The 24,428-nt window shown below is 38.2% G+C and overlaps 1 protein-coding gene across 2 annotated transcripts in view; it reads left to right on the top strand.

Moving 5' to 3' along the window:
• The window catches only part of LOC111594458, a 58,481-nt gene that overhangs the window by 20,302 nt on the left and 13,751 nt on the right, over nucleotides 1–24,428 (top strand). The window contains exon 2 of one of the 2 annotated variants that reach the window (XM_023307754.2): nucleotides 17,645–17,692. The gene's annotated coding sequence lies outside the window, so the exon portion shown is untranslated. The remainder of the gene's footprint in view (nucleotides 1–17,644; nucleotides 17,693–24,428) is intronic. The other variant, XM_023307755.2, reaches the window with a different exon arrangement.

Below are 24,428 nucleotides of genomic sequence, written 5' to 3' on the forward strand. Positions count from 1 at the left end.
AATACCTTCTTCAGTAGAGTAACATTAAACCACTGCCATCGTAAACTAAGCCAACTATTCATGGGTCGTATACGTAATGTGTCTGCTTGGTATTTGTCGGGGCGACAGCAAAGTGGGCGTGGCAGCAGTGGTTGGCTGCCTGGCGCTTGGCAATTTGGCTGAGCAGAATTTTCTTATGTTTCTCTTTAGTTTTTTTTTATTTTGTATCGATTTAATTAATTTTAATTAAGCCACAATAAATAAAATTAAATTGTATTTATTTTATTTATGTACAATTTGAATAGATTTTGTAAAGACGCGTATGAAGCGAAGGTCGAGTGTATGCGGTTAATTGTTGTGGGTATTACGTATTGTCATAGCCATGGATTGACTATGCGTCCAGCAATTGAATACACTTGAGCTCATTATGTATACGCAGCGTGTGTTCTGTTCTGTTCTTGTTGACCTAATTAAATATGTATATATAGACATGTGTCTGTGTCTGTGTGTGTGTATGCATATATAAATAAAATTCATTAAAAATGCCTTTTGACATTGATGCTTATTTGCATATATAATATATAATATATATCAGAATTTTTACGCTACGTTTTATGCCCAAGACTTTTATCCTGTTGGCTGAAGCACATGTCGTTTAAGCAATACGCTCTTATAAATGTATGTGGCCGCGTTAAGGGGATGAGCTGGGTACGCGCTTACGTATTTACTGAGCATATTTAGTCAACATTGAGGCAAAGATACAGCTGCAGACAAAGCGCTCTGCCGCGCAGTTCTCTTATCGATATTTGCCAAATAATAAAAACGCAAGACAACAGCGAAAGCAAGTATGTGTATTTATATAGGCAAAAGTAACAAAAAAGAAAGCAATCTGCGGGTTGACGAATGCCAAATACTCTAATGACAAAAGTCTATTTGAATTGACGCAATTCGTATCGCTTAGGCCAAGTTTTCTATTGCCATAAATCATTCCAGCTTTGCATCTACTTTCGCACTTCATTCCTTACTATGGAGACCTGATTCCATCTAGAGTCAAATTAGTTGGCCAATAGCATGACAAAGCTGCTGTAGCCTTTTGTGGCAAAGTGTATGCCAAAGACAAACACAAACACAACTGATAAGGCAGACTTAGAGCCCAGCTACATGACATATTCCACTTGCTGCTGGCGCGGCTCAACAGAGCACCCATCTGCTGCTGCTGCTGCTGTCTTTGCCTCTGCTTCGATTGTGATTTGTGCAAGGAGCACAAGGAGCTGTTGCTCCTGGCCTGGTCCTCAGCTGGGCCAAAACACTTTTGATAACGTTTTCTTTTCTCGGGTGAGAAATTGCCTGTCGCCAATGCTCGTCTTCTGATATACCGCATACCAATTTTTAAAGTGTCAAAAAATATCCGCTTAAGTATGTAAAACATAAGCATGTATATATACATATATATATGAGTATATGAAAGATATATGTAAGTGTATTTGTGGGACGCATGAATATGTAAACAGATGATGGCCGTCGTTTAGTTTCCTTCGCTCTCTTACATCTTATTTGCCCGATTTTGGCAGCCCTAACAAAACAAATGCGTAAGAAAAAAAATATATAAATACTTTTATATATATATGTATATATGTATATATATTTGTTGCCTTTCTTTTTGTCATCTCTTTTATTTTGTGTTTGGTACGCAAAAAGTTGAAATCAACATATTGATTTTTGTTCTTTTGTGGGGCGTGCCTGCAGCTGGATCACAGCATGTAGATACTAACCCACACACATAACCACATGACGTGTGTATCTTGTATCTTGTATCTTTTGGCTGGTTTGAACAAATTTGCCAATTGCACAGATACAGCTCGTTGCCTAGATCTAACAGCCATTTTTTACGCTCTCAAAAGCAAAATTTATTAAATTTGTTCATGGCGGCAAATAGAAACCGAACCAATCGACCAGCCTTTGCCTTCAAATTGTCAATATATTCCATTTTGTGTGAAGTGAATGAAATATAGTTAACTAGCTATATTTGACTTACCTTCGATTGTTGCCTATAGATCAAACAACAAAGTTATTGGAGTTGCGTTTCTGAACTATATTTTTTATTTGCAACTTTGTTGTTGACTTGTGACTCTTAGCCAAGAGGTAGCTGAACAAGCTGATACTAGACTTCTCATAGAACTTCTATTAACAACAATGTACAGGGTATCTAGCCGTTATCTGCTCGCCAGCAACAAAGTTTCTAAGAGCCCCACTCACTACACAAAAGTTTCTCTACCTTTAAATACACAGATATATTCACACATTACTTTCCTATCTGTTGCCTACCAAAGTTTTTAAGCTCTGCTTTAAGTAGTCTTAAAGTACAGGGTATTTAGCTGTCTTCCGTTGGCCGGCAAACAAAGTTCTTGTTTGTTGTGTGTGCTGGAGCCTAGTTTCTAGTTTCGCCCACAGTCTTGAGGCTCTGCTTTAAGTAATCTTAAAGTACAGAGTATTTAGCTGTCTTCAATTGGTTCTTGTTTGTTGTGTGTGCTGTAGCCTCTATCCCTATATTCATAGATATATTTAGACATTGCTTTCCCACCTATTTCGCACCAAAGTTTTAAAGCTCTAACTTGTCTTAAAGTACAGGGTATCTGGCTATCGTCAACAAAGTTCTTACTTGTTGTATGTGCTGTAGTTCGTTACATTGACTCAAAGTGAAAAGTTGTTCAAAAATGTATTTGCTAATGGTCAATTTTGTGCTGCACGGCAGAGAAGTACCTAACATACATGTGTACTCGCATCGCTCTGTCTGTGCTGTAGCCGTATTTGGCTTAAACTGTGCGGCCATGTCAGCTGGCTATACAATTTCATTAGCCATTGAAAGGCTTTTACAAAGGCAAACCTTTTTCTTTTTTTCTCTTTCTGTTTTCAACTGTGGTGCAATGTGGTGCGGCAATTCGCTTTATCCTCATGCTCTCCGTTTTGTCGCGCATCCTTTGCACACACAGACACACAGCCAGTTATAGGCAAATAGCAGATAAACGGCAATTTAACAATGAAAAATTAAAGGAAAATACAAAAGTATTTTCTTCGTTCTTTTTTTCGTTTTTCATTTGCCCTTTGCCTAAAAGAAGCTTATTTCTCATTGAGCAGCGGGCGGGTAATGGACCTGCCAAGTAATTACAGTTGAATTGTGACTTAAAACAAAAAAATAGAGCGACAAACAGAGCGACAGAAGGAGAGAGAGAGAGAGAGAGGGAGAGAGATAGCTTGTGCACAAATATGTTTTCTATTTTTTGTCTCATTTTGTGCATATTTGCGCTCTGCCCGACGCTCTATAACAAATATTCCAGGCTGACCATTTGTCATTGCTGCTGCAAATTTCTCGTTTTGTTTTTTTTTTGCTTTTTCCATTGTATTTTAAGTACTTTTTTTGTTCTTTCGATTTTTTCCTTATGCTCGGCTACGTAATGTTTAATTAATGAGCGAACCATTAAATATTGCAATTGCTGCACATTAAATATGTATAAATGAATAAAGAGAAAGCGGCGGAGCAACAGTGACACAAACAACAGCATTCGGATTGCGACTGATCGACTATCAGATACGCTGTAAAAAAACGACATCTACAACTTAGATAGACTAGACAGATTGATATTTAACAGTATTATAGATCGATATTTCAGTTTTGGAATGATTTCTCACTATAGATTACTATTGATATCTGTTGATGAATTATGAACGTAGTTTAAATATCGATACATTGGTATATCATTGCTATTGATATATACTCTGCAGTATTATTGATTTTTTATCGGTTGAAAGTGATAATAATATTCTATATAATTGATATACGATTGCATTAGTTTTTCCTACCAAATCATTCTTTTGATGTATAATTAATATAATTGTTATCGATTATTATGGATTCATTATATTGTTCTATAACAATATGCGTTTATGAAAATCGATTGCATTAGTGTTTTGTTATCGTATAAATATTATGTGTAGTTATTATATGCTATCATCGATAAATAAGATCGATTTCACCATTTATTATTGATTGTCGATTATGCAAAATTATATATATGGATCAATTATAAATATTCATCGTGCTTGATATTTGCCAAACATTGTTATCGATTATAGTTATGATCGACAATATCAACTGATGTCGACTGATCGATATTCATAATTTTGTATCGAATATTTGTTGAGATTGACTCTTAATGTGCCTCTGTGCCTGCTACACGCTTAACTGTTATACCCATTCCGCACGCCACTTACAGGATATAACATATTAATAACTTAAAAATGCGCTCAAGAAATGCAAAACAAATTTACAACGCAAAGAAGTATGCTAAAAGCCTGGCGAATCACATTACAAAGCGATTGCTGGGGGAGCAGCGGAAACAGATGCCCCCATATGACCAGCATATATGATACATATATATATCTATACATATATATATAGATATACATATATATATATATATTTATGTGAAAGAGAAGGAGAAGCAAAAAATATTAATGGAAAGCCCGAAGGAGACACTTTTAAAATGTCATTAACATGCACGTGGCCCACAACTGAGACTTTACTGCTGACTTCTTACCATAAATCATTGCATATTTCACGGCTTAAATGTGGTTGCTGTTGTTGTTCGAATGCCACTTGGCTGGTTGTGTCAACTGGGTATAGCTAATACATACACACACACACACATAACTATATACATATAAATGTGAATAGGTTTAGCGCACACGATTGCGAAAATGTTGTGCGTGTGTGCCTGTGTGTGTGCTCTCACAATTTACAACGGAACCGAAAAGTTATGAAACTCATTAAAACACGAAACTAATTCAAACGCCCCGGGCCTAATTGCCGTCACATAGCCAACGTAGCTCGGCTCGGCTCGGCTCGGCTGGGCTTGGCTGCGGTGCCGCTTTAGCCCGTGGGGCAACAACAGAAATGATTCCCAAAAATTATTTAGCGTTAATTTCCATAGAAAAATATTCCGCGTCAACAGAAATTAAGTGTCCCAGCTAATTTAGCAATGCCGTCCAGCGTGAGCGCCAAGCTCCAACTGCGCGGCTCAGCTCCAGCTGCTCCAACAGTTCCAGCAGCTCCGGCAGCTCCCAACTGCTGACGCAGTCCAACGCATTGGAATACTTACAATTTTAATTTGAATAATTTTGCAGGCTTTAAACGTAAATTACCCTCACATTTCGCTGTAGTATATACAGATATATTATATACACTGTTCCGAAGGTGTTAGGTGAGCATATTTGCCCCGGCACTCGACAGAATTCAGAGACTGAACGAAGAGCTTTAAGAAGAGTTAAGCTTGTTATTCGGGCAGGACTAATACTAGATACTACTAATTACATGCTAGTCACGCCCACTTTTGGCGAACTTAAAAGGGCGTGGCATGGCATGCCGTAGGGCCTTGTGTTTTGGAAGTTCGCACATCAAATGTTTTTTTTGTTAACTCTTTTTAGCGCTGGCTTAACTGCAAACAGCGCATTAGACAGTCGCTTAAACTCGACCGCGCTGCTCTTGATTTTTTGCTCTTGCCCTTTTTTTTCACATTTTTTTTTTCATTTTTTTTTTGCATAAGCATTTTGAGAGATTAAACTTGGCGTACTTGAATGTTATTATACGTGGCAGCAGCGGCGGCCCTGCGCCAACACTTTCATTTATTATTATTTTTTTTTTATGCCCGGGTTCGCGACACCCAAAAGTAACCTCCCAACACGCCGTCCCCTGCTCACCACACCCGCAACAGCAGCGCCCAATTGTTGCCCCACAAAAAAAAACCCCCAAACCATGCAGAAAAAAATCACACATCGTTAGCTCAGCATTTTTTTTGTATGTATGTGTGTGTTGGTGTGTGCCCTTGTGCCCGGCTTGGAGTCTCATAATGTGGAATTTTCGTAGCATTTTCCATAAAAATTGCTTTGCTTGGCAGTTACAGCGGCCGAGGCAGAGGCAGAGGCAGCCGTTCGACGAAGACTCAGTTGAAGGCATAACTGTAGCTCCGGCCCAGGGCTTGTCTTCTGTTAACTGTCCCATTTGAGTTTGTGGATACATTTGAGAGAGCTTGTACACACACACACGCACATAATATACGCGCGCGTGTGTGTGTGTGTATGCTCAAAGTTTCTTTATTTAATTCAGTGAACTGTAAAATGTGCTGAAATGTTAGATTATTGCTTTCCAGCAACAGCCAGCGCTCTTCTAGTCTAGTAGAGCGCCCAACTAGCGGCCAGAAAGAGAATGAGTGAGAGAGAGAGAGAGATGCTTTTGCTCACAGTTGTCACACACTTTACTTGGCTTCGGCCCGCTCCTAGCCCGTTTCTAAGCGTTCCTTTTGTCGAATTTCGTTATTGTTGTTGGCGCGTCTGTTTCTCTTTCTACTATAACAATTTCGAACTGCACTCCTTTGACAAGATAATACGTTGATAGCCCCAAACCCAGCCCAACAAACTGCCCCCTTTCCAGCTTTCAAGGGGGCCAAAAAATTGGGCAATTTGCTTACACAACCAACAACAAGCACGGCAACAGGAATAAGCATACAAGCAAAATGCTCCAGGATAACCAGAAGGAGAGAAAACCAAACAAGTAAACAGAAACTAGTCGGGTATGCCTGACTAGCAGTTACTCTAAGCCAGCTGAAGTGGAAGCTGCAATATGTGATTTTCTTCTTCATTCAATTTCACTCTCCATTTTTGATGACTTTTGAAATTTTCTATTTGGAAATTTGAGCATCTGTTTCTGATTTCAATTGGAAAGCTGTGAGGGAGGCATGTTATAAAACATATATTTAGAATCTTTATAGACTTAACCAATACTTCTATACCAAATGCATACACATCCATACGAACCGACAGGCAGGCAGTCAGGATATGATTTCTTTAGCCTGTTTGCGTACACAAGCCCCGTTGTAGACATTTTAAATGGATACAGGGTATATGAGGGAAAAAAAAACAACAAGAAAATAGAGAAACCCAAAAAAAAAAACGTTAAAGAAACAAAAAGTAGCAACAGTCCAAGTTGAGTTGGGTGTTGGATACCGATTTTGGTTCGGCAAAAGGTTTGTGGCACGTGTTGACGCTCGCTGCCCCGCTCGCTGGCACGAGAAAAGAAAAGAGGAAAAACTCAAAGAAAATGCGTAGCTTTTCAATTCAGTTCGTAAGTAGCATAGACGTGCGTCTCTAGAGAAGTCAAAGCAGGCAGCAGAGAGAGAGAGAGAGAGGAAGAGGGGAGAGGGAGACAGAGATAGAGTGAGATTGGCGTTTGCCTTCATCAATAAAGTTAATTTAAAATTTATTTAATAACATTTTTGATAAGGCTGAGAATATCCTTAGTGCAATTTTCAATTGCTGCGATAACTAAAAGGATAATACTCGGAATTATTAAATAGGGACAAGTAGAATAGATAGATTGATAGATTCAACAAGTTAACTGATATTATAAGGAATAAAAATGATGTGGGAGTATCCCTGATAAAAGTTTTAATAAACTACTAAAGTCAGGCATTAGAGCACTCAGGCTGCTTAGTAGTAACACTGAAATACACAAATAATATGTGGGAGTATCCCTACTGCTGCTAAGTGATTTAATAAATTAGTAAATCTGTTAACGTTTCGTTCAAGACCAAGGCTTAAATGTAGAAGCAATACAATTTCATTAATGGGTATATTAAAATGTGTAATATTTAAGACTAGGGAATAGCCCTAATGCATATATTTTCGATAGTCACATGACTACATAATAAGAAATATGATAAAAAATCAATAATAATAGATCAATTTTTCAAGTTATGCTATAGAAACTGACCTGACTATCAGTTTTGTTACTATCGATAACTTTTGGCTCAGCTTAAATATTATATCGATCATTTTAATTGCCCACGAAATATTAAGATTTCTAATTTGCACAAGCATTTTCTGTTTTGAATCGAACTTCATAAATACGAGAAACTGGACAGAAATCGAAGGGAATATCCCCAACGATACAAAATCCTTTAAATGGATACATTTTGCCATGGAATGCACTACAACGCAATGCTTTCACCTTCTAAGCTGCTTATGTACTTAGTTTGCGGAATAAACTGTAAAGTAGAATATATAGAGAGGAAGAGAGGGGGCGCAGCATAGGAAATGCTACATTTTAAGTAATTTGTGTGGCTATTTGTTCCACTGTGCACGCTCTGTAGCTTTTAGCTCTTTGGCCATTCGTTCGTTAAACGAGTTTATGAAAAATTCTGTGCAGGCTCTGGCGAAATATTCGTTAGTCCCCATAATCTTAATGACGAAACTTAAAAAATTTACGTGAGCTGCCTTGAATAATGGCGGGGCGTGGCCGCGTTCCCTGGGTGGGGATTACCTGTTAACAGCTGCCAATGCGATGTGACGGCGTGTGGTGGGTGGCTCATGACTTGGCTGTCAGCGATATTTGCCACAGTCCAAAAAATATTGCTAGCTGCCGGGCATCTCCGAAGCCAGACAAAAAGCATTGTGAATTGGGGTTGACAGGAGCAGCAGCAGCAGCGGCAGCGGAGGGTGTGGCACCGGAGACGAGGCGACAGATAAAGTGGCAAGCAGATTGGCTCCTGACCGGACAGACGCCACGAATGGGCATGGGCATGGGAATGGGCATTGGCTTTGGCTTTCGAGTGGCAAATGCAGCGCTTCGCATTGACGTTTAAGTTGAAACCGGCGACGGCAGCCAGCAACACGCGCGCGAGGTTCGACACTCACTCGATTCTTCTTCTTCTGCTCCGTCTTCTTCTTGTTGTTGGTGTAGGTGTCGCCACGCCTCCTTTCGACGTGGCAGCCATTGCTGTTTATGTCCTTGCCACGCTGTCTACTCGTCTGTCTGCTCGTTCGTGCCTAACGAGCTGCACTCCACAAAAAAAAACCAAAGAAAATACACAAAATAAATAACAAAATACAAAAACAATTTTATAGAGACGACGAAGACTAAATACACTGAAAAAAATGATATGAATGAATATATTATAAATAATGAATATATTATATATATTTCAATTTTTGAAGTTTGAGGAAAGCGGACACTTATGCCTGAATAAATTTATTTTTAACTAGTAATTAATCATTTTTTAGACATATAATTTGGGTATGATAATAACAAATAATAAATCTTATAAAAATATAAAATTTTATAAACAAAATTTATTTTTGTTTAAAAAGCTAGTTAATCTTGTTAACATAGCTCTAAAAGTCTTCAGCTCTTAAGCTATTTAACTTTTGTAAGCTAACTCATATAAACAGCAGCTTCCATTGAGATGAAGACTAAGATTCCATACAATAAAAATATTTAGAGAAGGTTTTGTTATTTTATTCACAACTGGCACGAACTGCCAGCTTCAAGCTTCGATGAAAGCTGCATGCAACTGTTCAGCTTTTCGATTCAGACTTTGAATATATATGCAATTCAAATATATATTTCATATATATAAGTTTCATATAAATATTTCACATATCCATGTTCCATTGAAAGCTCCATCAATTTTAAAATAAAACTCAGCCGCGACTCGTTTGGGATGTGGTTTACAGAATATGATTGAAAATGAATCGTTGGAAATTGCATTCGAATCGAATCTGTTTGCAGCGCTGATTGCTGTCGAACCCCTTTATATATAAGTGCAGCGTTGTGTTCTGCTAAGATTCACGTAATTCGTAACAAATTGTAAATATCCTGAGCATAGTGTATAGCAAACGCTGCTGGCGCTGCGCAGCGTAGACGTTGGCGACGGTGACGGCGATGGCAATGGAATGGATAACCAAGTTGCTGGATGCCTCGTTGATTTCGCTTGATTCCTTTGGCCCCGGTGCGTTGCTGCGAGGCTGTCGCCGTATTCGTTGCCGTCGCCATCGATGTCAGTGCCTGCGACCCAGCCCAGCACAGATCCAGGCCATGTGGTCGTGATGGTTGCCTTTGCGTGGCTTGCCCGGCTGATTGCTCGCAATGTAAAGTTGTTGCCGGGCTTGTTGTGCTCGCCACAGATTGTTGATGTTCGATTTAATTTTAGCTGTGCTGAATTTTGCGTTATTTATTTTATTATAATACCCTTTACATTTAACGGCACGATAAGGCATATTGACTTTGACATTAATTGCTTGGCCGTGTTTTGCCATTGTTGTGCGAGCCCCCCAAAGGCATGTCCCGTTACTGCCACTTGAGCACGGCTTTTATTGGCGGTCATTAACGTCGCCCACAGCTCCACAGCCAATCGAGCCGCAGCCTTGTTGCTCGTGCTGTCAAGTCTCAAAAACAATTGAAGTTTAGTTTTATAATAGTCGAGCTCTGGCAAGTGAAGAGAACTTTCATTCTGCACAATTCGATTGCTGTTGCTGTCATATAAATATTAATTATAATGTTAATTTAACAAAGTAATTTCTTCGATATTTTAGTGAGCAAACAGGCCGATTGGCATAGAAAATACATTTCTTTTATGCTCGAATTGAAACTGATTTAAATTAATTTATATGTGAGTCTAATGTCTGTGAGTTTGGGCATAATATATAGCCTCAATAGACAAGACTCAATAAATCACAATGTGCCAGAGAATATATTACGTATACGTTAATTTGCTCAGTGTAATATATTGAAATCAGATACATTTCTCATATAGTAGTTAAGTTTGGCTGAATGAATTTTCTGCTAGATAAATTGATAAACAAAAGACACAGCCTCGTTGACGTCGCAAGCAGAGGGCATCGATAGTTAAATCACATTAAAACTTAACAAAGAAAAATAAGCTTGAAGCAAAGACCACTGGCATAACTTGAAGTATGTGTAACCTTAAGGTTATTTACATATAAAATGAATTTAAAATATTAAAAGGAAGCATTAAGGCACTTGTGCGCCTGTGTGATTGACAGCCTTAAGCTCGACCATCAGAGCAATTGCTTGAGGCAAAAAGCTGAAAGCTGCAATCTGGTGTTGCTACCAAAAGGGCCAAATCGATCAGTTGCACTCGCCAAATTTAGTTTACTTAAGCTGTCAACTGTTGAAACTTTAAGTGCGGAAAAAATGGAAAAATAAATTAAAACAATTCACGGGAGAAAAACTGAAATCCAATTAAACAAGTGAAACTCTTTAGTTTTCAATTTAAAACACTTTTAACTGGAAGTCTTTCTTCCTCTCTTCCTCTGTCTCTCTCTCTCTCTCTCGCTCTGTATATATCAATTTACATATACCCATTTCACTTTTTAGTTTACGTCTTCTTCCTTTCTCACAGCAATTTTACTGTTCAAATTTAAATTCGTCAATCAAAGTCTTTTAATGAACTAACTTTTCAGCATGCGCTGAAAAGTATGCTATAAAATATTTAATTTCTGTAATGAATATCTTTGCCTATTTTCTACTGGTGGTAAAATATATTTTATATATATAAATATATATTTATAATAAATCAGACTTTCCCTAAGATATTAAGTTGCCCTATCATAAGCATCATCACACAGCAGAGCTTAGAAAACTTTTTCAGTCTTTGCATAAACGAATGCTACGATACATATAGCCTTCTACTCGTACATATATATATCTTATATATATGCTTAAAGGCAAGTTGAGGTCTATATTGGTTCATTTGGTGTGCGTTAATCTTTAAACATGACATTGAAGCTGGTCAGAGGCGACTGGCAGGACCAGAGCCACAGGCTCGTGTTTCACTGAGGCGCACGAGTAACTTGAGTTGTCACACATACACAAATAAACACACGCACACAGTCATGAATATTCATGGCATTTGTAGTTGTATTTGCCTGCCTGCCTACCTGCGTGTATTTGTATTTGTATTTGCAATTGCTTTGCTTTGCTTTACTTCGCCTTGTAAGTAAATACATGGGGCAACCTGTGCACACACACGTGCGAATAAGACACACGTGCCTAATCACAATGCTGCATTGGAATAATCTTTAATCGACTCGACTATTTTTAGCTGGAAATGATTAACAGGCAAAATAATATTAAGGCGATTAGAGCAGCGCGCACCATGACAACCTTTTCGATGCGCCATGGAATCTGTGGCCAAATCTGATCAACTTCCTGGGATTAGCCTCGACAATGCGAATGCCAAAACTGCTTTTATTCGACTGTATGCGTGTGTGCTGGTGTGTGTTAGCATGTGGCATTTACAGGGTCTTTACAATTTAACGCACTGCCAAGTTCAAATACACAAAAGCTCTGCCATCGACTTGTCCCACAACATAAAAACAATTGCAAACGGCTATGATCGGCGCAGCAATGCGCTGCTTATAGTTTGCAGCAAAGCTAGAGAAACTCAACCACCTACGAGTGTATACGGTATCAATCAGCTCATCGGCTCATTAGCTGTGTTTGACAGATTCAATTGTGACGCGGCCAGCCTCTAGTAGCGCATGACTTAAGATAAACACATGTGAGCTAATGTAGATATCAAGTTTCGAGTTTTTAAGTGCACAAAACCTATATACTCTGAATGCCAGAGACAAGCAGAACAGCACAAGCAACGGCACCGAGCTAAGCTGCCGAGCGCCGGCAAGGTGGGACGCTAGGCAGGATTCAATGCACACGCCTCCGTTAACAATAATTTACGCAACTTTGCGCCTCTTTTGTAAAAAGAAATAACTTACAAAAGCGCCCCAGCAGCATGCGCATCCAAGGGGCAAACAAAATGCCGCCCAAGCGGACCACGCAAAAACTCATAGTAAAAGACCATTAAATTATCCAACTGTGGCTGGTGTTTTCGGGGGGTTTTCACAGAACAACACTAAATGCGTGTGTGTGTGTGTGTATGTGTGTGAGTGGAACATTTGTCAAATTGGCGAACCACAAGTTGGCAGCTTTAAGAAGCCGTCAACAACAAAAACAGCAGCAACAACAAAAACAATCGCTCAATATTTTATTAGTCTAATTTAATATTTGTTTCATTTGGATTTTTTTTTTGCCTTTTTTGCTTTCGACAGCCACATTTTTTTCCGTCTTTAATATTTATTAAAAGTCATGTGCGTGCCGCCACGCTGGGGAATTACACGAAGCTCTCTTCTTCTTTCTTTTTGCTGAAGCGTGCAAAGTCCACAGCTAAGCAGCGTCTTAGTCTGAGGTTTTACTGACTTTTGGAACAGCCGCCTCAGTGATATGACGTGAAACCATTCGCCATCAACTGTCCAGCAGCTGTCTAAATGTCCGTCTATCTGCTGTCTGCTGTCTGATGACTGCGGCGGCTGCGGCGGCTGCTGCTGCTGCTTCGACGTAATTTCGTTTTTCTGCGTCACAAAGAATATTTTGCATTTATTACATCGAACGCCTTCATTACATCCACAAAGAACTGACAAGTGACGAGCGCGTTTTAGCGTGGGCGTTGCACAGTGGCACAAGCTAGCGCAAACGTTGGATGAAAATGTTTAAGGGTAAGGGAGGTATTGTTAAAATGGTCTTGGTCTATGAAATTAAAATGTTAATGGTGCAACAGCTTTGTATAACAGTTGTATATATTAGTTTTCTATAAATTTTTTGTATAACAGTTCTATATAATAGCTTTATTTGAAAGTTCTGTATAATAGCTTTATATAACATTGTTGTATAACAGATCTGTATACCACTTTATAACAGTTCTGTATAATAGTTGTATAAATGTGTAGATCAACTGTTGGTAAAACTTGTGTATAAAAGCTACGTATAACAGTTGCATATAACAGTTGTATAACAGTTGCGTATAACAGTTGTATAACAGTTGCGTATAACAGTTGTATAACAGTTGCGTATAACAGCCAAAGTTTTTAATAGTTTTGTATAAGAATCAGTGTCGTATAACAGTAACGACAGTAGACGAGATTTGTGTATGAAGGATGCTGTAGCACAGCATATACATACATATACATACATTGACTTGCATGGATGAATAACATATCTGATGCCACAATTTTAATTTGAATACCAAAGTGTTAATTCATTCAGATCCTTGTGAGGCGAACTCTTCCGTTTGCAATGCGCATTTCGATAATGATTAAATCATAAGATTGTAATTAACAGATTTTCGCCTTTATGTGACACGCGAAATGGGTTTAATGAATCTTATTTACCTTAAAATTGAAATCAATACATGGCCTTATTTAATAAACGTCGACACAGGCTGCTTGTTGAAGGACGAAATTGCACTGCAAGAAACGCAACTACAACAGCTATGTGAAATTTATCCACTGTGGCGACGTCTTCCAATCCTTTCCCCTCGGCGCCCACAACCCTCCCCTCGCCCCAACCGCTATCAAAAGCAAAGGCACATTCCAAAAGCCTGCCTCTGCCTGTCATTTAGTATGTAAATTGAGATAAATCGTTTCTTGTGTCTGCCACACACACCCACACACATACAACAATAATATGTACAGCCAAACAGCCAGGCATATACATATTATATAGCAGCTTATATATGCATGTCGATACATGGGTGAGTGTTCGTGTGTGTGTATTTGTATGGCCAATGTAATATATAAGACTGTTGTAAGTAAGTAACACGTCCTTATGCCAACAACAATGCCAGCAACAACAACAACAACAATAGCAGCAGCGGCAGCAGCAGCGGCAACAGCAACTGTCGCTGATGTATGGCGAGTGCGGCATACGGCGCGTATGAGTTATTTCCTGTACCAAGCCATTTTATTATTAAAAAACCAGAAGCGGCCGTCAGCAGGCATAAGAAAGAGAAAGAGAGGGAGAGACAGAGAGAGAGAGAGAGAGAGAGAGCGAGAGGAAGAGTCAGCGCGCTAGCGTGCGAGCGTGACTAACTTTGATGTTTGACTGAAAGGCAGGCACCATTTGGGGCGTGGCGGCAGCTGCTGTTGCTGCAACTTGTGCTGCTGCTGCTGATGCTGCTGCACGCCACTTGAAGCTTTAAGTGCATAATTGACTTAATTAGCCACCAAAACGACGTTTGCTGCTGTGCTGTTTGGTTGCTCGCGCGAACTGCTAGTGCTAGCAGCTCCTTCGGGGCGCTGCCTCAAGGACTTAACTCACATACACACAAACAAACAAATATATATTTGTTTATGTATATATAATACAGATTTACACTTGACAAAAAGTTAGTCTTCAATATTATTGACCAAAGAAGAGCAATACTATTTTGGATGACTCTATTTCGGCAAATCTTTCAGGAGGAGCTGCTGATATTTTCCATAACTTTTGCCATTTTAAGTCTAATTGGCAAAGCTTAGTATTTGCCTTTATAATATTAAAAAAGTTATTATTTAAAGCAGTTTATTTTTTCACAGCATTTTTCTTGGCAGCTTATCAATATTGTCAAAAATAAAATAAATTAAGAAATACAAAAAAAAAGCAAAAATTCCTAAACTAAACAGAAAATAACAAATATTTTCCATAGAAAATAAAATATAAGCAAAAACTTAACGGATTTTAATTGATGCGGCTTACAGCTTACAGCATAGCCAGCCTTAAGCTTGCAATTGCCAATTTAGTTTTCCTTCTATTTCCTATACAACTCCAGCTATTCTTCCATAATCATCGTAAGCTCTTCGTACATATTTTCACTTTCCACTTGCATTGAATTTGATTTGAAGTTTTTTTATTCGATAATAAAAGCAATTACGACCTTGAGCTGCTTAGGCTTAAAAGCAGCTTACATGCCAGATTGGCTTATAAAAAGCTTCTTGGGCTTCTGTATATTGCATTGTTTTTCTTAATAAAAGATTTAAGAAATTTGTTTGCCAGCTTAAATAGTTTTAAGCTGCAACCGCAATCCGAAAAACGTTCATAATTGAATTATTGAAAACAATTGTGTTATTTTTCGCAGTGTATCTATATATATGTGTGTGTGTATGTAGGTATAATAGCTTTAGTCGTTGGCTTCCATCAGTGCATTATGGCGCTGCTCTTGCTGCCGAACTGATTAATCGCCCAAACGCTTTGTAAGCACTTTGTATATGCCGTTTGCCACCATCATCGACCCCATTTAACAGTCCGGCGACCGGAGACCTCGCAACAAATCACAAAAACTACACGAGCTCTTGTAATGCGCTTATAAATTTTGTCTGCACAAATTTTGCCCCTACACACACACACACACACAGACAGTGTGTGTGTGTGTGCCCCAATCAAAGGCCGCCCACACCCCACCTCCTCCATTATCGTGCCCCAATGCTGGGGGAGTTGCGTAAAAGCTATCGATTATTTGTATAGTGCTCGTAATGCAACAAATGCAAAACCTGCAAAATTTTCCCATTTTCCGTCGACTTCTTCATTTTATTTTTACGTTTTCTTTTCACTTTTTGCGTCGTTTGGTTGCTGCTGCCACGTGCCGCACTGTGTCAGCAGCCCGAACTGTATAAAAAGGCTCGACTCTTCAGCTTTTTTGTTGCCAATTTCAAATTCTTGCCCAAGTTTAAGTTTAATTAATTATTTTTACAATTTAACTTTTATGTCAGCTTTTTGTGTGTGGCGCCGATGAAAGGAAAAAATTATTAAAGCTCTTGCGACAGTCAGCGACATGCCATATTAATTGGCATAATTGAACAAAGTCTAAAGTAGCCATTATAGAATAATATATAGAATATATATGTATATTGGCTAACTTGCTAATTATTCTCGATGTTGATATCAGAAGCAACAGGCGAATAAATGTATAATTAGTCCCCACAGACTGGAGTCATTGACATTCTGCAGCAGAGCTAGCTGAGGCAGCGAGTGCCTCCCCCCCGAATAATCTACTTCGTATGCAAAAGCTAGCACAGCTGAGCACAACATAACTAAAGGACTCAACTGATTAGCTGCTACACACATTATTGTTTCAAAAGGTAACTTAAGCTGGCAAGCTTAGAACACAGCTAACAGCTCCAGCTGCTATTTTATGGAAAAAGCTAGCATACTTATTGCAGCAAAGCTAGACAGCCAGCAGCGAGTTTATTTCTATTTCTATTTCTTTTTATATTTCTCTCTATATTTCTTACTCTTTCTCTCGCCCTTCTTTCTATATATATTCCTCTCTCTCTCTATCTCCCCATAACTCTCTCTTTCTCTTTCTCTCCCTCTATCTATCTCCATCTCTCTATATCTCTCACTCACTCTCTTTCTCTCACCATCTGCCTCCTTGAATCTCTCGTTATATCTCCCAATTTCTCTTTCATATTCTCTCACTCTTTCAGTTTCCATCTCTTACTCTTTGTTCCACTCACTCCATCTAAACTATTTGTTTATCTCTCTTACTATTTGTCTCTCTTTTTCTCTTCCCTTGCCTCTCTTACTATCTCTTGCTTTTCATCCCGTCGTCTATTACTATATTTATTTTTAAAATACGATCTTTCTCTGTCTTTATATATATCTCAATTTTTTTTCTGATAACTTATTAAATTTCAATCTATTCTCACTTTCTTGACTCAAACTCTCTCTCTCCCAATCCTCTCTCCCTTACCTCTAATCTAATTCTATGCAACTCGCTCTCACACTGGCGCACTTCCTCATACTTTCTCACAGATTCTACATCTCTCTCTCTCACTCAATTTCCTTCTAATATTCACTCTCTGCTTTTTCATCTCCATCCCTCAGTTCCCATAAAACAAAAGAAAATCTAGATTTAATTTAAAAATTCACCAACTATGACTTTCTCTTTCAGTTTATTCACTCTGCCTATCTCACTCTCTGTCTTCTGTTTTCACTTTACAGCTTACACTCGTGTCTGATTGCTTTGGTTTCACTGTGCTACAGGTAAAGGTAAATATATTTATACCAATTTAATTTTCACAGCCGCTTCCGTTGCCGCTGTGCTCGTGTCTGTATGTGGACGTGTATGGGCTGTAAAACTTTACACACACACAGAAATAAATTTACAGGACTGAGTTCATAGAAGGCGCTCATCTGCATATGTGCGCGTGTGTGTGTATTTTTTTGTTTAGACAGCGGTATATGTGGGTCGGTAATTGCTTTGCTACGAAATAGAGCATAACAAATTTCACGTGGCGCAAGTTTATGCGGCGGACCCAGCTCGCTTTACAGCCGCACGGGCCGCAGCTTGAGCCGCTGCAAAATCCGGCCCGAAAAATTAAAGCTAACAAGTAGAAATATTCCCAACGGGTATACATGGCGCCGGCATACTCTGGTAATATTTTAATTCAAGCTGAGCTCAATTGAAAATCATTTTCTGTGGTTCCTAAGCTTGCGGAGTAGGTCGGAGTAGTCAGTCTTAGATCGTTGAAGAGCCTCGCCTGAACATAGTACATTGATTAGTATATTAAAAAGTGATTTCAATCTTAAATCGAATATGCCCGCTTCCACATTTTTCAAGCGGTATATTTTCTGTGGACCTCGTCAACAGTTTGTTAGCGCGTTTGTGTGTCTATGCGCCGCCTAATCGAAGTTTCACTTAGCAAATCAACAAAGTTGTTGCCAGTTGGTGTTGTTGCTGGCGGCTGTTGTTGTTGTTGTTGTTGTTGTGCACACCTAGGCATGATTAGCATTCCGTGCGAAAGCCACAACGACGCAACAATTTGCAAAGTGAATTAACATGCCAACGTCCACGTAGTTAGCCAAAATCCAACATTCCCACCGGCCCGGCCCGGCCCGACCCATCCCGACCCGCCCACTCACAGTCAGCCCAGTTGGCGACAGTCGACCAAAAAAGGGACACCAAAAGCGGCGACATGTTCAACTTTTAATACAACATTGACGTCAGAAACGCAGCCAGTGTTGGGCAACGAGCTGGGGAATTGCGCGCATTATCTCGGCCTGCCAGCTGAGGGCGGTTGGCTGACTGGTTGCTTTCGGTTTGGTTTGAGTGGGCGGGCACTGACTGGCTAATTGGCCAACGGCAGCACAAAATTATAATTTGCATTTATAATTTTATTGACAATAAAAAGTATTTAATTTTTGGCCCAAAAATCTGATGGCCTCGTGCTGTGTGAGCTCTGAGCTCAGAGCTCAGAGCTCGTTTGCCATGCTGCGGGCGTCAAACCAGTTGCCAACAAGTCAACGCTGTAACTAATGCTCTGCCTTACAACAATAACAACAACAAAAATAGCAACAACAAAAATAGCAACAGCAACAATAACAACAACAAGGACAACAAGCTCGCATTGCGCCAGAATTTGTCATGAAAAATTAAAAAACAAACTGAAAATTGCATATTTCGACAGCTTTTCAGGCGTTTGCTGACGAGCATAAAAGTGGACACTGTATGGGCGGGTCTGTGCGGGGGCGGCTCTGGCAACTGAAAGGCTAGCGGAAAACTCGAAAATCCTCTTAATAATTCATAAAACTTTAGAAAACTACTTAACTCTCTCAAACTACTAACTGAATCAAACTAAACTAAAGCAACTGCTGGCGCTGATGCGATTGGTCCACGGCAGCTAGCTGCTAGCTGCCCTATGGAGGCCAAGTGCCTGACGGGGGACAACTGAAGGAAGAACAAGATTGAAAAGCTAGACGAGGCATGACGAACATATAATACTCTATTCTTGCCACAGACGCTGCAGCATAGGGGAATAACAATTTGATGTGTCTTATTATGTTAACGCTAACTGAGGCTCATTCAATGAATTTTTGAGAAATTTACTGAGGTTCAACTCATAGGCTATTCTATATATAGACCTGATATAGTCATCACATGCAAGGCTAAAGTGTTTGAGCTCTTTATAAGCTATTCTATGCCTCTATCAGTCAGGTAGTCAGGTACATGGCAAACTTTCTTTATTCAATTCGACACATTTGCTCGAGGATTTCAAGTTTCAAGTTTTATGACAAACTGATATGGGATCCAGATGATATCACTTTGGTAATGTCCGAAATTTAAGATATGTTTGCAGATAAAGTGAAATGGATATAGAGTAGGTAAGCGAGATAGAGGGAGGTAGGATATATGTGGAGAGAGTGAAAGAGATGTAGAGATAGGGATAAATATATATATATATATATATAGAGAGAGAGAAATATGAAGATATAGGCACATAGATAGAGAGTGAGGCAGAGAGACACAGAGAGAGAGCGAGATAGAAATAGAGAGGCAGATTGAAAGAACGTATAACTGATACAGAGAGAAAGAAAGAAACAAAAAGACAGCGACATACAGATAGAATGCTAGAGATGAGCATGTTACCTACATCAGTAGATATATAAGCGTTACACGCTGTTTAACATAATTCCTATGCCCATAGCAAGTGTATAAAAAAAAAGTAGGCAAATAAAGTGGGCGTGGCACTGGCAGTACAGTTACAATTATAGTTGCATCCTCTACATCCTCAGCTTTTCAACTGCTGCGCTGCTAAGAGAGCTGCCCGCCGCTGGGCAGTCGTAAACTTGGCCAAGTTTGTCGCCTTCAGAGTCGCAACTGGGCTCAGAATGATGAGGCCCAGCCCGGCAACAGTTCATCATATTTACAGCTTTGTTAAGTTATTTTAGCTTGAATCTTACCCGTTGCATGAAAAATGCATGAATGCTGCCAGCGAGCAGAAGCCCAAACAAATTTAGTTGGATCTATTGTTCGGATTGCCTATTTATAAGCTAATCTAAAACGTGCCAAAATACGTGTATATATATGTGTGTATATATATATATATATGAGAAAAGTTGTCGTTCGCCAAGTTTTGTGCTTTTCAATTCCTGGAAAATGCTTTTAGCTTGTCAGCGTAGCTTAGCTCGCTGCTGCTGCTTCTTCCTTTGTAATTGAAAAGCCAAAAGCCTTGTCTTCAACTTTATGCACTACACTCAAATGTTGTTGCTTTGCAACAAGACTGAAGAGAATACAAATATAGATAGCTGATATACTCTGGCAGAAATGTGCAGTATTTGTGATCAACTCATAAATCTATAGAATTCGTCTTTAGATATTTATATTTGGGATTATAATGTAGAATACAAAACAAATTCTTTTATAGTAAATTTATATATATATATATATATATATATATATATATATATATATATATATATATATATATATATATATATATATATATATATATATATATATATATATATATATATATATATATATATATATATATATATATATATATATAGTTAATACAAGTTAATTTCAATAAGTTATAGCTCTAGCATTAAGTGAGATAGTGAAGCTTGTTAGATGAATGAGGGGAAAGATGGCTGATGCCTTGCTGGATAGAGTCGTCTCAATTCGTTGTCGACTAATATAGATATCTTATAAAATTTGCTTAAAATTGACTTGCAATTATCTTAGAAGCAGAGTGAAGCTCGTCGCAGATAAATATATCTTTAAAAACAAAATATGCCAAGAACATTATTCTAGACTAAATCAGTAGATCAAGCTGTGGGCTTGCCGCTGAAACCTTTTAAAAGACTTCACAAATTGAGTGTCTAATTAGCATAAGAAAATTCAAAACATATTTGTCTTTCTCGATTAGGCAATATTAATCAAAGCCAAGCCTTATCAACTTTGATAAACTTTTCTTGCTCCTTCTGTTAGGGTATATAACAAGTTTGGTAGTGAAAAATGTGAAACCACTTTACTAAAACTCCATAAACAGAATTTGAAATGAATGCCACTTGTACATAGATGGCTTTGGCTATGCTCTATCCTGCTGCGTCCTGTTGCCCTTTTCGGCGGCAGCTGCTGCTGCTGCTGCTCCTTGGGCTCTTTCATTGAGCTGCTTCAACTAATTGGGTCAGCGGCTGTTGGTCATTGACCATTGCAGTTGCCAGCAATTTAAGTTGTAATTAACTCAAGTCTCCCATGCACACACAAAACCCCAAAGAAATTCCAATGAATCAAGAGAACAGTTGCCAATTAAAAAAATATTCTCTCCTCTGGCTGTAAGAGTTAATAAATAAATCTGAAAGTTATCAAAGAAAGCTTTTCATTAGAGCTTAGTCAGCGCAGAGCAATTACACTGTTGCTTAGATATGATGCGATAATGATTTAATTGACAATTGTTTGCTTAATAACAATGAACAATTATAGTTTCTATGAAATATATATTTTATATTCAATTCAGAATTAACTGTGTTAAGACAACGAAAGTGTTGTTAGTGCCAAATTTATTGGCAAGATTTATTTGAATTTAATTTATATAAAACTGAAATTAAACATATCAATTATTTATATATAATTCTTGAAACCTTAGTTAGTAATATTTATTACAAATTAATTTGTAGGATACATGGCGCAGGAATACATGGCGTATACGTAAAGTGTTATTTCGCAAAATTCATTAAAATTGAATTAACATATTAATTTTATAATTATTCAACAAATATATGTATCATTTTAAGTATTATTTAGAAATATTTATTAAAAATTTACTTATATACATACATACACTTTAAATAAATAGCAGAAATACATGGCGTATACCTACTTTAAGTCTGATTTTGTGAATGTGATTAAAAATTCATTTTTATACAAATTAATTCAAATTTAAAAACCTTTTAACATTAAATAAACAACTGCACTACATGGCGTATGCGTGTTTAAAATCATTATTAGACACAGCTTCATTGAAGTTAATCTATTTCATTTTAATACTGCATTTTCTTCGCTTTTAATGTAATTTTTAATTAACTAGAAAATCAACCTTTTCAACGCCGTCGACTGCTCTGTAATTATTTGACACATTAAACGTTTTGTGATTTATCCGATGTGAATTAATGAATGCGAACGAGCGCAGAGATGGCAAAATGGCAGAGGCGAAAGGTGCGCCAGGACAATGAATATAAAAAAAAGGTTTTCAGAAATTTTAAGCGCTTGCAATCCCAGTTCCCAGGGGACACATTAGAGAGACATAAAAATGAACAAAACAAAAATAAAAACAAACCAAAAAAGTGAGAAAAAAAAAAACAAAGAAAGACAAAGCAAATAAAAGTTAAATAAGAAATGCTTGAAAAGTTTTCACACTCTCCTCGGATGGTGGATGAATGTTATCAGAGTCTGAGTCGAAGTTGATGTTGCAGCAAACATGCCATGCCACATTTCTCTACTCAGTACCTAAGTTGCAAACGGGGTATATTAGATCAGCAGTTCATGCTGCTTCGGTTGCAAATATCTCTCCAATCTCGACACAGTCCCCACTGGGGCGTATGAAGATATTACAGAGCAACATCGCAGAGTATCTTGCAGTTGTTCATTAAGCACCATTTGCACCTTTTTACTTCTTTGTCTGAGTGTTTTGGACTCAATTTGCAAATTTCGAAATGTTCCAACTTTGTGACCAGCAAACGGAGAGTGCTTTTGGGTCTTGACCTGAGCTGTAAATGCTGTTTGGCATTCCATGTTGTTTTATATTATTTTTTTGTTAATCTTTTAGCCTGCCCTCAGTGAGAGAGAAGGGCTATAATGCTTTTGTTCAAATATGTTTTGCAGGTAAAGGTTGATCTTGTAATGCCATAGACTAATGCCCAGTAAACTTAAATGGGCTTAACTTTATACTATATACTATATATTATTATATTTATACTATATATTAAAAATCGATAAATATCGATAATAAAGCAATAAACTAAAAGCATAGCTCCGAAATTAAGTGATCAAGGAACGCAAGATTTCTGAATATTATTATAATATATTATAATATTAAAGTATCGATAGCAGCTGAAGGCTGGGCATCTGCTCGTTGAGCACTCCCCACTGCCGCACTCACACTTGACCGTTGTGTTGTGTTTTCTTTAATAGGCAGCACTTAAAAGCCGTTTAATATTCTTCCGCATTGCTTTGGCCGCATTCAGGGGCTGCACCACAGTGCCCAGCGGTTAGGGTTATGAACCCAATGGGTGTCTAAGGAAATGCAACTAATTTTTGGGATAGACTGCATATGAAATTTGCACAAAAACAGCACCAGCTGCTGCTGCTGCTGCTGCTGCTGCTGTTGGGAGTGGAGTGGACTGAAATCCTGTGGGCTCGACCATGTCAAGTAAATGAATATATGAGTATGCTATACGAATAACTGCAGTTCCTCAAAACCGAGTCAACATCCTTTTTGGTTAGCAGCATAACGGAGGCAGCATTATTATTGCTGCTGCTGCTTGTCGTTGTTGTTGTTGTTGCAGCTGCTGCAGCTGCTGTTTGCTTAACACACTTCCACTTTACTCAATGGCCGCTGCAGTGCACCACACTTACACACACACACTGTCACACACACTCATATACATACATATTCATACGTATGAATGAGCTATGTAAATTCGAGGTATTTCATTAGACTTTGCATTACGCCATATTTCAAGTCACTTTTTCAAAAAGCAATTTCTTGAAAATAATGGAATTTGACTTCAATTAATTATACAAATTAAATTTCATGACTTTCTGGAAAAGGAAAATATAATTTCAATTGCTGAAAGTAAAAATATATATAATTTATACATCATATATAAGTCATATATATTTATACTCTGCAAGATGAGCGATAAAATTATCGATTGCCATAACTTTCAACACACGAAGTTTTATATATATTTATAATCATATATGATCTAGACAATATAC

This window comes from Drosophila hydei, unplaced genomic scaffold, assembly GCF_003285905.1.
Source record: "Drosophila hydei strain 15085-1641.00,03,60 unplaced genomic scaffold, DhydRS2 tig00008119-arrow-pilon, whole genome shotgun sequence".
Taxonomy (NCBI): Eukaryota; Metazoa; Arthropoda; class Insecta; order Diptera; family Drosophilidae; genus Drosophila; species Drosophila hydei.